The sequence below is a fragment of the Calidris pugnax genome, unplaced genomic scaffold (genome assembly GCF_001431845.1).
Source record: "Calidris pugnax isolate Ruff unplaced genomic scaffold, ASM143184v1 scaffold219, whole genome shotgun sequence".
NCBI classification, from domain to species: Eukaryota; Metazoa; Chordata; class Aves; order Charadriiformes; family Scolopacidae; genus Calidris; species Calidris pugnax.
This window is the reverse complement of record NW_015094507.1, coordinates 8,080,944-8,096,712: the sequence shown is the minus strand read 5'-3', so window position 1 is coordinate 8,096,712 and position 15,769 is coordinate 8,080,944. Positions and strand designations below refer to the sequence as shown.

General features: G+C 37.4%; 1 protein-coding gene across 4 annotated transcripts in view; it reads right to left on the bottom strand.

Moving 5' to 3' along the window:
- WASF1 (WAS protein family member 1) overlaps positions 1–15,551 on the bottom strand; it is a 43,680-nt gene extending 28,129 nt beyond the window's left edge. For 2 of the 4 annotated variants that reach the window (XM_014964725.1, XM_014964724.1), the window contains exons 1-2: positions 14,883–15,549; positions 2,645–2,909 (exon numbers count right to left, since the gene is read on the bottom strand). The gene's annotated coding sequence lies outside the window, so the exon portion shown is untranslated. Of the gene's footprint in view, positions 1–2,644; positions 2,910–14,882 lie in introns of all 4 variants that reach the window. The other 2 variants (XM_014964726.1, XM_014964722.1) reach the window with 2 other exon arrangements.
- Positions 15,552–15,769: the final 218 nt, after the last annotated feature.

The window sequence follows — 15,769 nt, the reverse complement described above, 5'->3', positions numbered from 1 at the left end:
GCTGCTACTGTCAATAAATTCAGCTAAGAATTACAAATAATAATATCTTCCAAATACAAGTGTCGTCAGTAAACTTGTAGGGCAAAGTCCTCCATGACTCAGAAATCCTATCCCTCCACACCTTTCCAAATCTAAATATGTTAATTAATCAAGAGTCTTTACTAGTTCTGCAGACAGTGTAAGAATCATCTCAGGCTGTGAATCCCAGGCTTGTAATTTTCTGCACCCACAGCACTGATTGGAAGGAGTTTCCCAGGGGGCAAGTTATGTCTCTCATCTTATTAGTGCTGTTTATTAGGATCTGTCTACTAAAACTTTTCTACATGAAAAATGGATTCCCTAAAATTCTGCACTTTTTCCATCATTCATCATGTAAAACTCCAAATGACCAATGCAAAACTCTCATTTGATAGGCAGAGAATGTACTTGTTATTGCAGTAACTCAGACTTTCTCCAAGCAAGGCAGACAAGTTTTCCACAACTTAACCTGCAGTCCTAGTCCCTCAACCAGACAGCTGGCCACAGCTCCATCTGTCCTCTGCTTAGAAGCTTTATCCCAAAGTGTTCCTATGATGCAGTTAGGGTTTCGTGTTGTTCCACAGATTTTTCCATACAGTATATATTTACCCACTGTTATGTTTAACGGGTTGAAATGGAGAGATTTTTTGGATAAGAATAGATAAGACCATGGTGCTAGAGCTGAAATTTTGCTGACCTAGAATGGCATGAGGAGAATCAAATGAGTCAAAGAGCCTGTAATAGAGTACCTTCCTCTCGCAGACTGCTTAGATTTCTCCTTGCCACTTTTCCTGGGAGTATATTCTTTCACTGAAGCCAGCACTCGTGGCTGAGGGACCCAGGCACGATCCTTAAGTCTACCTGAGAAACACCTCTGTGTTTCCAGGATCTCATTAGACGTCACTCATTGCATTTTAACACCATGTCTACTGCCCTTATTTTCTTGAGAGAATAATCAGAAATACCTTATGCTTTTGATGGATGAAAACCAATGAAAATAATTTTTCTAGTCACTGGCTTAATGGAAAGGTTATATGGTTCTTAAAATTTGCGATTCAGTTTCTCAATATCAACAGTAAAAATTATGGAAATATAATGGAGCAGGGGTAAATTATAATAACAGATTTTTATTTTTATTTTCTAGGAATATCCCAAATCCTTCTAGTCCCTAAATACCTAGCTACAAATCTTGCTACGACATACAAGCTAAATGAAATAAAAAGTGCAAATCTGAACGCTGTCTCAGAAGCAATGAGAAAGTGTTTACAGTTAAAGTGAGACTTGCTGATACAAGACACAGGTGTAGCATGAAGCAGAGGAGATCAAATGGGCCCCACCAGCACAGCTTCTGCTGTCTTGGGAGCATGCAACCCCTCTACCCCCAGTGACAAGACCCTTAACTACAGGTTCATTATCGCGGTTCCCCAACAGAAAATAAAGAAACCATTCTGTCACTGTAAAAGAAACACAGCAAATGATATGTGAGCAATGTTCTACAGAAGCAATTAAATATTAATCCCAGAGTTAAGCCCTTTCTTGATTACTGCTTTAATGATACTGTTGTATAAACAGCACAGTAGGCAAGTCTTTTAAAAAGAGATCCAAACAAGTACATAAATATTTTATCAGAAAAAGTAAAAGTCTACATATAAAATAAAATAGTCCTTATTTCTTTCTATTTATCTCATATAGATCTGGGTTATAAAGGTTAAAAAAAATATCTGTAAATAACAGGCATAAAACTAGTTGATGGCTAGTGCACTTGTTCTTTTTTCTTATATAGTCAAGATGTAAGTGATGATACTACTCTCCCTCCTTGATTTTATATCATTCATGAAAAAACTTGCACAGTTAATAGCACATATAGATTGTAAAGCTTCAGATGCTCAAGTGACAGATTCTTTAGAAAACTGTGTGCAATAGCAATTAAAAAAATAGTCTTACAAGAAATTACAGCCAACTGCCAGCTAGATTTCAAGTAACAGCATTTGAGTGTGTACTGCCTTTTACCAGTCCGATTTGTCTTTACAATAGAACAGTTAACAAAACAGCTGAAAAGACACAGTATCGACACAAACACTTTCTCCAACAGACATAAAAAAGATGCTGCACAAGCAGAGACTAAGCCTGAACTCCCTGGACCTCAAAATGTACAACTCTGAACCTGAATAAAAGTCCATTTAAGAAACTAGAAATTTTCTTGTATTAACCTCTAGCATTTTCAGAAAATCTACTTTTGGACCTTTTTTCCCACCAAAACCCACAAATATAATTTTCTAATATCTGAATAACACAGCTGTAGTTGTCCTACAAGAGAAGATAGAGGGAACAGTAAGTATGGTAAAAGGTAGAGTTTTAAAACAAGAATAAACTTGGAAAGGAAACAAACAACAGAAGATATAACTGACACCTTCCAAATTATGCATCATGTTTAAAAACTATGCAAAGCCCAAACAGAGAGTATTTACCCATTTCCCACGGAAACAAGAATAAGGAGGCAACAAAGGAAAATATCACTCAAACATGCTTAAAAAAAAAAAAAAAAAAAAGAGGAAAAGGTATTTCACGCAGTATTTAATAGAGTGTCAAACTCATTGCCACAGGACACAGTATACAACAAAAATACCTGCCAGTAATTTGTCCACCACAGACCACATATTCTTTGCAGTTTGTTGCAACTACTAGAAGATCTTGATGATTCCTCCCCAATCGTATTTAGTGATCCCAGCACGGGGAGCCCTCACTCATGAAACGGATGTGGAACAGCAAACTGAACTTTACTGTACCCAAACAATTTCTTCACTCCTATAAAAGACATCTGTCCTAATGCAGTTCTTATGAAGAAAGCTGAAAATTTTTGAAATAACTATATTTATTACGCAGCTTTAGAGCTGTGAAAGAGGAAGAAAACAAAAAAAGGCATTGTTACCATCTAGTATATTGCTTAGCATAAAAGCAAAAAAATATACACATACCCTCCACCCTCTGCTCCCAAACCATACATTACCCAAGCCACCCGGGCAGCAACAGAAAAATTCATTCCTACATCATAAAACCCTGTTACCATGTTATTCCCAAATAAGCCCTGGAAACTCTTCATAACCCCGAGCAGTCAGAAGAGAGAAGCAGCTTGGCAGAGCAGAAGAGGATCCCTAGGCAGAAGGCAAGGTTACGTGACACCTCCTCAGAGGCTCCCCGTTCTCCTGTGCACAGCCTCAGTGCTCTCCCTCCCTTCGGCCCCACCGCTCCCCAGCCCAAAACTCAGGGGAAGGGAAGGCAACCCCCAAACACAAGTCTCTCCTCTTCCCCACTGTCCCACACAAACCTTTGAGGCAATTCTTAAGAAGCGGCACTAGTTTACACTCTAACTGAAAGTGCTTTACTCTATAGTGATCTTAAAACCGAAACTCCTCTTCTCTAAGAGATGCTGATCTCTTTTGCAGAGCCACTATTGAAAACTCTTCTCTCTCACTTCCTATGCACCCTTTGAAGCACTCTGAATCCTCTCCAGAAGCCAACTCCAATCTTCTTTACAACCCCCTCTGCTACTTCAGCTGCACCACCTTATCCCCCACACGTATGTTGTGAGAATGAGCGCAGAATATAAATGTGTGTACACACTGAGTATCTCATGTTTGTATCAATCTCTCATGCTTTGATACATGATGCTTTAGGAATTAGGTGAAGCACTCCAGTCACTTTTTCAATTAATCCCTATTATTTAAAGAAGAGCAAAACAACAGCACTAATGAAAGTTAATTATTATCCTTTTTAGGAGACTAGCCTTAATGAGCTTTGACTGCACTTGTTTTCAACAGGCAAGTTGTTTAGCGTGCCGCACAGCCTTCTTCAGCTCTTCGGGGCCTTAACGGGTGATGCTCTCCTCTCTCTGCCTCCTACTCCTCAAATGCCACTGGCAGCAGCTCAGAAACCTGCTGTGGGGATGCCCGTCTCCGTGCCCACACGGCAGAACCCAGAGGAGCAGCACGGCTCCCACCGGGATGCTGTCACCCCGCCGCTGGGGCCTACAGACGGGCCCCCAGCAGCGATTGGCGATCACCTCCCCTTCCACACGCTCCTGGGGAAACATCTGAGAAGTGCACGATGGGTGGAGAAAAATTACTGGAAGCGTGTGAAAAATTTGAAATGTCAGTTGTCACAGCATAATTCAGGTTTTCTAGCAAGCACAGTAAGACAAGCAGGAATGAAAGAACAACATTGAGGTGGGGGAAATGAGCTAACTAACCTGCCCAGCAGTTTAATTGGGAATTAAACTATACTTCCGTTTTCCTTTCAGAAGGCTAATGAAATTTCACGATCAAGTGTATTTTTAATGGAAGTTTACTCCTCATTAGGCTACGTTTCATCCTTACTAAACCTGACGTTATTTTCTTAGCATTAATAAAAGACATCCATCTATAATTTTTATATAATATACCAATAACGCAGCACTAAATGTCCTTGCTCAGTTAAATTTATTTCCAACCACTTCTATAGCATATCTTTGTGCCTTAATATTACCACACTTCTTGTAATTTTCCTTTAACAATGTGCAACAGCAACGCCTTTTATGTGCCTCGTTTAATTGATCATGTTCTAGCTGCTGGCAGAACAGACCACAGTTTGAAATGCAACAATCAATTTAACACGTCCCCCATCACCCTCAGAAACAGAAATAGAATATACAATAGTTTTTATATTTGCTTACATAATCATGTACTAACTGCATCTGCACTACACAGACTTTGGGACAGAATGAAAATAGCTAATAAAAATCCTCAAATGTGTTAATGAATCTGATAAAAATCAGCATTGTATCAATTAATAGAACAAGCTAATTCTCTTGTAAAATTTTCTTTTAATTATACTAAGAGGCATCATGTTATACTAGTTGCAGAAAATCTGAAGATGAAGATCTTCTAATACACACCTCTACCATGAAAAGGCAAACGTGCAGAGACTTCACACAGCTTTTTTTCTCTGCAGCTCTCACTGCAAGATCAAGGTCCAGGTAAAAGCTTGAGAAAGAACAGACACTAACAGTATGGTGTCCTTCAAGAAACTAGGCCACTACCACCTACTGCTGAGTCAACATAACGATTTTAAAAGTCTAAAGGCAATTAACATACTTAGAGGATACATCTTGGAACTGACAAGTTGACAACTGACATCTTAAATTGACAATTCAATAGAAATGTGTTAAAATTACTGTTTTGCAATCCTTTCTGTTATGAACCATGTCACAGAACTAAGATCTTATCTTCGGAACACTCCCCTCAAATCTCAGTCTTCTGAAACCACCTCTCACAAACTTTTATAACTGCAAGTGACTAGGAAAAGATGACCCTACTGTAACTAAAAAGCAGTGTCATAGAAAATAAATGCAAAGTATATTACTAGAAAGTGATGTTGACATCAGTGCTGTTTAAGAATGAGTGTGAAATGAATAGTTTACAGCTTATGACCTCCCGTATTAGCTTGACTAAAAGTGTAACAACTTTTTTGAACAGACAATTTAAGGAGCAATGCCTATATAGCATACATAAAGGAAGTTGATACATTTATTTTTTTATTAAACCACAGAGTCATTAATAAAATATTTCTTTTTTTATTTTTAGTCACAAATATAAAAAAATACTGTTCCTGAAGTAATACCACTAAGTGTCTCTAAAACATTCTCTGAATGTTCTGTTGCTGAAGATCAGATTGTGCAGGGATGAATTAATATGTCAATGGGCCACTGAAGTCTCTATCTCAGTAACACTGTACAGTAAAGCATTTGATTAGCAAGATAATAGTGAAGAGATTGTAAAAAAACAATCTAACTCCTATAATTATAAGATGTACTTAAAAATGCATCTCAGTACATATGTCAGATAAGCAGAAAACAGGCAAACAGGCAACACAGTCACAAAAACGGGTAGGACTTGAGTTCTACTCAGTCTCTAAGGTATAATTACAGACAGTGCTAAAAATTACTTTTTGGCTACTACCATTCAGCCAATTTTCTCCCAGATGTGTATCGTATGACTATAATCTCTCCCCTATGCATGTATGCACACCTGCACACAGACAGGCACGCTCGTCTTTAAAGCGCATGGAAAAAACATTTGAAAATGATGGGTTTGATTATAGACACAAACCACAGCTACATCTACTTCCCTGCCAAATTTTTTTAGTTTCACCTTTATTTAGCTGAACAAACAAAAAAGAAGCAATTTTTTTTTTTTTACACTGGGAAAAAAAATAAATGTATTTTCAGCCCTATATTGCCTGTGATGTAAAAATGAAGGCAATTTTGGCAAGTTGGGGTTGGGAAAAAAATGGAGCGATTAATTCTTTGTATGCTGGCTTTTAAGAGCTTTTTCTGTGATAAATTAGCTTTTCAAAAAAATCTTCAATAGTTACTGTCACTGAGATGATTCTGGTAATGGCAGTAGCAGCAGAATTCTCCATATGGATAATGCTCCAAAATATGACCCCCTAGTATCAATGTAGTAAGTACAACTTCATTAATAGAAACAGCAACAATATTCAGAAAGCTGACATACCAATTCATAACTACAGGCGTTACCTCAAGTTTTAGAGGAGGCAACAGCCTATTTTCAGCAAGTGAGACACTGCAATGTGGGTTGAGCAAAGGAGCTATGTGTAACAAAATACCGCATCACAGCATGCGGCAAACACTTTCTATTGAGTACCTACTGATTAGTCAAAGTTAAGCATCAATTCTTTTAACCACATTGCTTCCTTCATTTTTCCCCACTACCAACAGGTTCTATCTTAGTATGGTACCTTTTAAATGTAAGTTGTTTATATCAAATTTAACAAACACACACACACACAAAAAAGAAATCCAGCCACCATAAGTGCAGCTTTGATGTGTTTTGCTAATAACTGTAAAAACATTTCTGTTCGTCTTCATAAATAAACTATTTAAATCAAATTGCTCTTGGGGAAAAAAAAATAATTAAAAAATCAGGTTCAACACTACCTATCCTGAACAGTAGGAGTGCTGGGGGCAACAAGGCACTACGCCAGTTGTATTTCTGGCTCATAGACAAAATGCAGTGAAGAAAGTTAGATGTAGACATGTTTAGCATGTCTACTGCAAGAAACATTTAGATATACAAACTTCCTTCACCTGAAGTATTTAAAGCAAAAATGGAAACTAAAAAGAGATAGTAAACTTTTCTTAGTGTAACAGCTTACTTCCAAAATATATATAACAAAGTACATGGAACACATGAAGAATAAAATTTCTGATTCAAAAAAATCCCCAAGTATAATTAAAAAACAAAACAACTGTAAAGATTTCCAGATGTTAGGTTAGAATTAATTGGTATTTGGGGTTTTTTTTTCTTTCAATTTTACTTCTCAGTATCTTTAAACTAAAACTTTTGTTACACATATGATGATCCATCCCTTCATGAACTGTTTTAAATTTACAAAAATACAAAGAAGTATTTTAAGTTTACAAAACAGTAAACAATCAGAAACTGAACAAAATATAATTGCATTCTTCAAATCCAAATACAAATCTTAAAGGCACAAAATACTAATCACCAATTCTTCTCCTCCCAATATTGAAACTACAGTATTAAACTAGAGTGAAGACTTACAAAACCAATTTTGTGAAGAGTGCACAGAAAAGATGAGAATCACTGTCCCCGAACAGACACAAGCTCTAATGATACCTTACTACAAAAAAAAAAAAAATTAATGAAATTCATCATATGTATCCATATATTAATGGAGAAGTATTTAAGTCATGCGGAACCACATTGCTCTTTATTGTTACGATATTAATGAAGAAAAAAAAAACAAACCAGCAACTCCTTGCCCTTGTATTTCTATTAAGCTTTCTGAATAAGTTAATTTTATATACATGCACACACACAAACTCCTACCTCTATATAGAAACCATTTAAATTATTACATGTAAGATTTGAAAAAAGAGCTGCAAAATTTCTTATTACCGTCACTAAATATTATTCAGATTACCCTGTACTCATTATTTTTCTCCTAGTGAGCTCCTGTCAGGTCATTTGATTAAAAACAATTTTGGAAGTATCCTGGGTTCTAATTTAGGCACAGCCAAGAATGCAAAAATTAATTTTTGATTACAGGTTTTCCTCTGTTCCCCAAAGGCTGAAAATGTATTAACATACTATGTGATTTGAAATTGCTTTTTGAGACCTATGTTTTATCTGATGACATTTTTTCTCTCAGCATTAATCTAGCCTTCCTGTTAACAGCTTCTACGTATGGCGTATAACACAAAAGCCCTATGAAGGATTGCAACAAAAGCTCTTTATTGTAGTCTTGACAGAGACAGATAACTAATCCAGTGTTAATTTAAAATCAAAACCTTAGCATCAGAACTAAGGGTAGGGTTTCTGGGGTTTTAGCATATGCACCATAACATACTACCTTTGAAAATTCTCTATGATTTCTCTTGAAAATGTATATTCTATATATTAACAGTTGCCTTTGTTACATAGTCCTTTACTGGTTCAGTGTAAGACCTATGAAACGCATGTCAATTTTATAACTTAATTTTGTAAAATTCACCAAATGCATGTAGTATGAATGCCGACATACTGCATGGATACAAGAACCTGCTGTGGAATGGTTGGTATTTCGTGGCAGTAAATAAGAAATATTTAAAAGAAAAGGTACCTGAACTTCCCAGCTGCTAAGAAAAGTAACGTGTTTGGGTACTGGGAAGACAAGGTGTTGGACTGGACTGCCAGTTGCCCACCAGCACTTGCCAACTTGCAGAACTCCCCGCGCCGAGGGAGCCCTGGGGCTGCAGCGCTATAAATCACAGCCAACACTCCTGAGCCTGGCTGCTTCCAAACAGGCTGGCCCTCGCACGGGGCAATTAGAATGCAAGGCACAGTGCCCTGCCTTAACAACAGAGCTGGCCTCACAAAGGAAACACACAAGCGCTCACCACCGGTGGCCAAAGCCTGCCCTTCTTCCCCAGACACGAGTGGAGAACCCCCTGAAGGCACAGTGATTAAGAAATAATTATTCCTTTGGTACCAAGCTGCAACTGGTAAATATTAAATTATGACCTGCCAAAAATGAAAGAAATGAGCGGCTGTGCATGGGTAAGGAAAGGAAGGAAGGGGAATACAACAGCCTCAGCCTTTCATCGTTGTTGACCTTACTGCTAAATCCAAGAAGGAAATTGGATGCTAATGAAATAATAAATAATGTCAGGAATCTACAGTAGTAAGACCAGTGTAGAGAAGACTGTGACTAAGAAACCTCATGCAACACAGAAGCTACTTATGCAGCTCCTGTATATTAATCCACCAGTGATACACGCTATGCTAACTAGTACTCACTTACTAAACTAAATAACAGGTGTCAACAATGACTACCAGAAGTTTTTCGTGCCTCAAAGCATTACTAGACATTTGAAGAAGTGATGTTAGCACTGCAAGAGTCAGAGATAAGCCATGTATTTTAAAAATGAAAATTTCACTGCACTTTATGCTGTGATCCCAAATGCCTACATGCATTTTATGCTCTGATACCAAATCCATGAAGGACAGATTATTGGTTTTGATTTTCTTTTTCACGGTCTTAAAAGAAGAATTAAGATATACCAGCTATCAAGTGGGATGTACAGATGTGTAATAATCACCTTATTATTACTAGCTGAGCTTCTTTGTAGATGAATTTTTCCCCCTTGCGAACAATAAAATTCCTCAGAAGAGGATTTGTTGCAAAAAATGTGAACGTGCATAAACAACATTTTGTCCTATCTACTGCCATTTATGTTACTTAACATGTTTGAACAGACATGCTGCAGGGAAAAAGGTATTAACATTCACAGAGAAGTTGTTTACTTTTGAACAGAAATGTTATTAAATATTCAACAATCCAGAAACACTGATGATTTATATTGTTGAAGGCTAGAAACTGATCATTTCATCATTCATTCACTATAATGTCAAAAAACCCCACTGAAGTAAATAAAAGATTGGTTAAGTAAAGATTGGAGGACTCAGATATGACTGTTTCCTATCCAGTGCAGTGTTGTTTGGGACAAGAATTTTTCCAGTATTTTACCCGTTCAATTTTCATCATTTTAGGTAGGGAGTTTCCGGTAATTTCACATGTATACTCTTCTACAACCAACTGCATCTCATACACAGAAAAACGTACCAATTGTCCCTCCTGCCCTCTTGGTTTTGTTCCCCTAATACTTTCAGATTACACATATTAGTTCTTAATTCTTGTTGTTTGCAACCTTCAGGTATTTACAGATGTCGTACACCTTCTTTGCTAGCAATTCTATCAAGTTATACACTTTTGTTCTTATTTAGGAAGAAAAAAAAAGCGTCACTAATTTCAGTAAGGTTTATTACTCCCACTCAGGTACCATCTAATTTATCAGCATTATTCTAGCAATGTGGTACCCGAAAGTGAAAACAGCACTGGATGCATTTTTGTTACATGACCATACTTAAACAAGTCTAAATGTCAGGATGGTGTTCACCCAGCGACGTGTGCTCTCAGCTCAGAAAACCAACCACATCCTGGGCTGCATCAAAAGAAGAGTGGCCAGCAGGTCACGGGAAGTGATTCTCCCCCTCTACTCCACTCTGGTGAGACCCCACCTGGAGTACTGTGTGCAGCTCTGAAACCCCCAACATAAGCATCATGGTTTAGGCTACCTCAAACCAGGACAATAAGAAGGACATGGCCCTGCTGGAGCAAGTCCACAGGAGAGTCACAAAGATGAACAGAGGGCTGGAGCACCACTCCTATGGAGACAAGCTGAGAGCGTTGGAGTTGTTCAGCCCGGATAAGAGAAGGCTCCAGAGAGACCTTATTGCGACCTTTCAATATGTAAAAGGGCTTATAAGAAGGACAGAGAAGTATTTTTTACCAGAGCCTGTAGTGACAGGACAAGGGACAAATGGAACAGGCTGCCCAGAGAGGCGGTAGATGCCCCATCCCTGGAAACATTCAAGGTCAGGTTAGACGGGGCTCTGAGCAACCTGATCTAGTTGAAGATTTCCCTGCTCATTGCAGGAAGGTTGGAGTAGATGACCTTTATAGATCCCTTCCAACCCAAAATATTCTATGATTCTATGAAAGACAGTACTGTGAGGGTGGTGAGACACTAGAACATGTTACAGAGAGAAGCTGTGGATGCCCTTTCATCGGAAATGTTCAAGGCCAGGTTGGACAGGGCTTTAAGCAACGTGGTCTTGTGGAAGGTGTCCCTGTCCATGGCAGGGGGGTTAGGACTAGGTAATCTTTAAGGACCCTTCCAACCCAAACCATTCTGAGTTTCTATGAATTCTTTCAGTTATACCATTATTTATTGCTGTCACCTACTGCAAACTCGCACCTGTATACATTCAATTTTGCAAGTTCAGCGTGGGTTTTTTTTTTTTCCTAAAAGTTCCTAGTTCGCATATCCTTTGAAGGTTGAGGTCTGGGGTCCAGACTCTCAAATTCTTGGTCCTTTAAGTAGCTATTCTAAAGTTAAATGAGATTCTTTGCAGGACCACATTTAGAAGTCTATTAGCCTGATTTATACGTCTTCCAAACTTCTTTTTCCATACTTCTTTTACAGAAAATCAAAGAAACTGCTCATGCCAATATTCATTAACTAGAAATGTGACACTATTTGCCTTTCTGTTATAACACTCGGATGAAAGATAAATAAGGCTGCATCCTTTGGCCTATAAAAGAATCAGTACTCATTTAGCAAATTTATATAGCTAGTAGGGATTACCTGCACAAAAGTTTTAAAACTTGTTAATTTTTAATAAATTATTTCTATTGTTTCATAATTTCTGCAAACCATAATTTAAGCACCTTAAAAGATATCATTAGGAAAAACTTACATTCCAGATAAAATTAGATTACCTCATAATTTCATAAGCAGCATTTAAGATCTCATACTTACATAAGTATTTTTTCCCTAAATTTAAATACTAGAATTAATTCTAGCCACAATTTATTTTCACTGTACATGTCTGGGTTTGACAAATATTCTTGCCAGGAAAGGAATAAATATTGCAGAGAAAACTGTTTTTTTTGTGAACACTGGAACTAATTAAAGCTAGTTTTCTCAAGGCTTTTGTGTCATGGTTGATTGTGAGCTTTAAGTAAAGCTGTTCCCATAATTGGGATATCTGCAAGATGCCCTTCCTCTCTGGTTTCCTGTATCTATTTACGTGTAAAGTAACACTGTCACCTTTCCATTGCCCATAACATTTGCAAAGACATACATTTTCATATATGCAGGAGTTTAATGATCTTTCAAATATTTGTTCAGCTATGAAATTTGGCTTGAATCAGACAGCAGTTTTGAAATTATTGGGATGAAGCAGAAATCATAGACAAACAGACAATTTATCTCCTTTTCTTGACCCCAGGTTTGGAAACTTGATTTTTAAAATAACTTGCTTTTGTGCTATGCTTCAAATAACAATTATTTAAAGCTACTAGCTTAAATAACTGGAGGAACAAACATGAAATAAGAACATAGTATAAAACCCATGGGAATGAAAACTACAGTCACTAAACTGTAGTGGAGATGCCACCTCAGTTACAAGCAGAGACAAACTATTAATATTTGGAAGCTTTGTCAAGGAATGTATGTTCATGGGGTTAGAAGACTGTTTTCAGTTGTGCATTCCCCTTACATCAGACTTCTCAATAAAGAGACCACAAAGGTACATCTACAAGGCTTATAGCAACATCATTAAATCACTGTGACCAAAAAACCCTACGTGTACATATTTATCAAGGAAAATAAGGTGTGCTTCGTCTTCCGGGACCCTCAGGACCATTACATGTGACAATCATAATACATTCTGTGATAAGGGAAACACAGAGTAAACATAGATCTCTGCTGGCTCCTTTGAGGGCGTGAAGGGACTACATATGAAAAGGAAAAGAAGGTATGTTGATTCTGTACAATACAGCAAAAAAGATTAGCCTGGCCAGCCATGGGGAAGGGCTGACCCTAGTAAGGGAGTTAATAAAGTTGGCTCCTTCTCTCTTACAAGTATTTAGCAAAGGGTAGATAGTGATTGAACAGGGATGGAGAAATGAGATTATCTCTAGCTGTCTCTACAGAGAGCTCTGAAAGGATAGCTTGGAATTGTCAGACTTTGAACTAGTACATATAATTATCAAGTAATAAAGAAACCGATTTGCCTCAGAGGTAGGTGACCAAGGAACCCAATAACTTCTTTCAGTAATTCCTTCTCCATTTAAGTTATTTTAACTGTAGATATTCAGAGAATCTAGGACACAGTATTGGAATAAAACCATATAAAAGTCAAATTATCAAATATCGGTGCCATCATCAAAATGTTGGTTTCAAGTATAGAAAAAGTGAGGAAATGAGCATGGCTGGGAAGACAGCAACATAGTCACTTCAGCAGTCTCTGAGGACAGCAGTGGGAAATCACCGTACATAGATAAACATCTGCATTTCCACAGAATGTACAGAAATCACAGGTGCCTATAAAGAGCAGTCCAGTCCATTTACATTGTTTTTATTTTTTTTTTCTACCAAGGATGTATGGAAACAACTGTAAATCTAAAAAGCCTCCATGTAGTTTAGATTAACTCTAGCTACTCTCTGTGAAGTATAGGCACCAAAGGAAGGATGGTTCTTGCCTCCTGACAACAGCCTGCTGTTTGGAGCATTCACTCAAGAAATGGAAACACTGATTAAAGGACGGAAGCCAGATTAAGAGGAGGAATGAATTCATGCCTCCCTCACTGCAGTAATCAAAAGCATTAAGCCACAGAACCTTGTGTGTGAAAGCACTTGAAACTGAGCAAGCAAATAAGGAAGCCAAATCTTACCCAGAAATTGAGATATTAGCTGCAAGTGGCAGAACTCAATTTCCACATCTTAATCTCAGAAAAAAATTAGCGTTTTAAAAAAATATATATTGTGATTAGTTAAAACCATCTCCAGAACTACTAATTAGAAAAATAGATATGCATCCTTCCAATTTAACATCCTGGTTACTTGAAAGGCATTTTTCCTCTATTGCTTAGCCCTTTTTTCCCTAGAAGGTAGAAGACACAGTTTTAAATAACCTAGCTTGAGTGCTGCAGCCATATTTCTCAGTGCTGTAATATGGCATAACCAACTGAATGCTCTATCAATCAGGGATAGTAATGACCACTCTCACATGAGATCAGTCATAGGTCTAATCCTCAGCTCACCTTTCAAGCTTCTCCTGGGAATGATAGAGAATTTAGGAGGCTGTCCAGATATCTAGAAAATTAAGCACCTCTAAGCATGTGTGGGTGACTCAAGTTATATGTCTCGGCTAGGCAGGGAGGAGTCTAATGTATTTATACACATAGTGTTAAAGCAATCTTGGAAAAGAAGTATGTATTTCAGATAGTCAAATCTGTATTTTGAGCGGCTAAATTGCAATTTGGGTAGGATATGGCATCCTTAAACCACAAATCTAATCCTATGCAATGCAGAGGACAACACTGTATAATCCTATTCACAACCTGAACTAATCAAGCTCTATCTTAAATCTAGTTAAATCCTTGCCCCTGATATCAAATTTAAGCACAATTCATTCCTTAGATGACAGGAAACAAATACCAATTCCATTCTAGAATTAAGATTAATATTAGGGTTTTTCCCATTCTAAAAGTGTTCTTCATTGCCCATGTTCCTCAGAAAATTCTGTCTCTCCAGCTGAACTTCTGTCCTTTACTATTGTCCCAGTTCTACATAACTAAAATATATTATAATTAAATTTAAGATAATTAAAACCAGGCAACAACATGCCTCTCTGATGGAAGGACAAATTGTGTAGTCAAGGAAGTTCAGATACCTTGATTATCACATGGACTTTGGTTCTTCTGATACCGATTCAGGTTATTTTATTAACTTGCAGATGAGAAGACTGTCCAGGAGACTGTAACTAGTATGTTGATGAAACACCAGTCAGGAATCCACGTAATCTGGAGACATGCCTGAAAAGGAGTGGATGTGGAATTTAGCATGGGATTCAGCATAGAGGAAGGTTGCTATGTGGCCCAGGATACCTAAGGAGCTCAACAGTATATGGGAAGAGGATGTAGGGAAACACCAGAAAAAATATATTGTACAGATCACAGCCTGGAGAAGGTAAGCATAGGTGGAAACCAAGTCCAGAATGGTCCTGCTTGGGCATATCTACAGCCTATTCTTGAAAGAGAAAGGTTAATGCCTACGCAAGTATTACTTCATGTATTGTATCAGATGTGGAAAGAATTCCACTGATCATTGCCAGGAGATTAATAAAAACAAAATGAAAAGTCTTCCTTGTCTTTATAACACAATTCCTGCCTAAACTGTCTCTTAGAGACATTGAGGGGTGAACGTACAAAGGCATCATCTCCAGGAAAGTTTCACAAACATTCACAGAAATTGGAAACATTAATATAAAGCTTGGTGGGAATATTCATGCAACAAATTTAGATAATCATCCATCTTTTTGTCAGTAAAAACTAACAAAATGAAATTAATTAAAATAATATTCCTCTGTAGTAAATTGTTGACTTCAATGAGAGAGCACAGATTAATTTTATACCATTAAATTTTTAGCAACTAATTTGAAATAATCTAAGCAGCAGCTAAATTTTTATTTTTCCCAATAAATATAAGAAATACAAGCTGTAAATAAAATCCTTGCCTTACCGTATGTACCACAATGACAAATGCAATGAAAACACAACT